Here is a 1,250-nt window from a genome sequence, read left to right on the forward strand (position 1 = left end):
GACTGTCATAATTGTAAAGGTAGAAGTTTTGTACCCAAAACAGGGGAGTGGTTAATCTTACAGTCCAGAAACAGAGGACGCTAGGACTATCAAGGAAGAAGCACACAAGCAGAATGCAGGATCTTATCCAGAAAAGCAATGACGCCAAAGATGGAGTCATGGAGAGGGTAAGAGGCTGAGGACTCTAGATTCATGGGAAGAGAGGGACTAAGAGCTGGTGACCGGGAGGCAGACTTGCAGAATGTGCCCTTTGGAGATGTAAATTATTATATATGCCTGAGTGGGGTGTTTTTTTTGTTTTTAAAGCTAAAGTGGATAGAGAGAAATACTGTTAACTGATGGTACATGGAGGGGATTATAATCATTGTAATGAAACAACGTGTATGAGTTGTTGAATGTAAAACTGATGATCTACCCTGTAAACTTTCACTCAATCAACAATAAAAACCTTAAAAAAAAGAAGAAGAAGCTCTGGGGGGAACAGAGAGAGCAGAGCACAGGCAGCATGGTTACAATATTCAGTTCAGTTGAGACTCAGACACTTGGTTCCAGGCAAAGACAACTAAAGTAATCATCCCAGCACACAGGTGTCTCCTTAGTTCAGAGAATAGTTTCCTAGTTGTCCCTGGGACCTCATGAATAGAGGGAAAAGTTCTCAGAGGTTCCCCACTTGAAATGAAGGAACCTAGGATGAAGCGTTATCTCCATGGGTTTTTACTGGTTAGTAGCTACCTGGGACAACCCAGGACAAAGTGAGAGCTTCAAGCAATCTATCCCCAGTTATGCCTCAAATTCTCCTAGGTCACAAAGTAACCCAAAATCACCTAGATTGGGGCAAACCTTCTTTTTTGCACCTACTTATCTATTCAAACTGGACACATGAAAACTGAACTATCGTCTGTCCTCCCAAACTTGCTTCTCTCCTTCTACATCTCCATGAAGACTCCCAGGGATCCAAGCCACAAATCAAAATGCATCCTACACTTCTCTTTCCCCTTTACAGTCAATATCCAGACAAGACATAAAGGAATGCCCCTGAATATCTTTTGAATCCATCCCCTTTCCTAAATTGGAAGAAATGCAGCCAGAGTGGTCCTTGGAGGCCAAGATGGCCAACTTCGTCTTTCATACTTCGGACATATTGTCAGATGGACCAGTCGCTGCAGAAGGATATCATGTTTGGTAAGGTGGAGGGTCAGAGAAAAAGAGGAAGACCCCCAAGGAGATGGATTGGCCAAGTGACAGCATCG

The sequence above is a fragment of the Chrysochloris asiatica genome, unplaced genomic scaffold (assembly GCF_000296735.1).
Source record: "Chrysochloris asiatica unplaced genomic scaffold, ChrAsi1.0 scaffold00092, whole genome shotgun sequence".
Taxonomy (NCBI): domain Eukaryota; kingdom Metazoa; phylum Chordata; class Mammalia; order Afrosoricida; family Chrysochloridae; genus Chrysochloris; species Chrysochloris asiatica.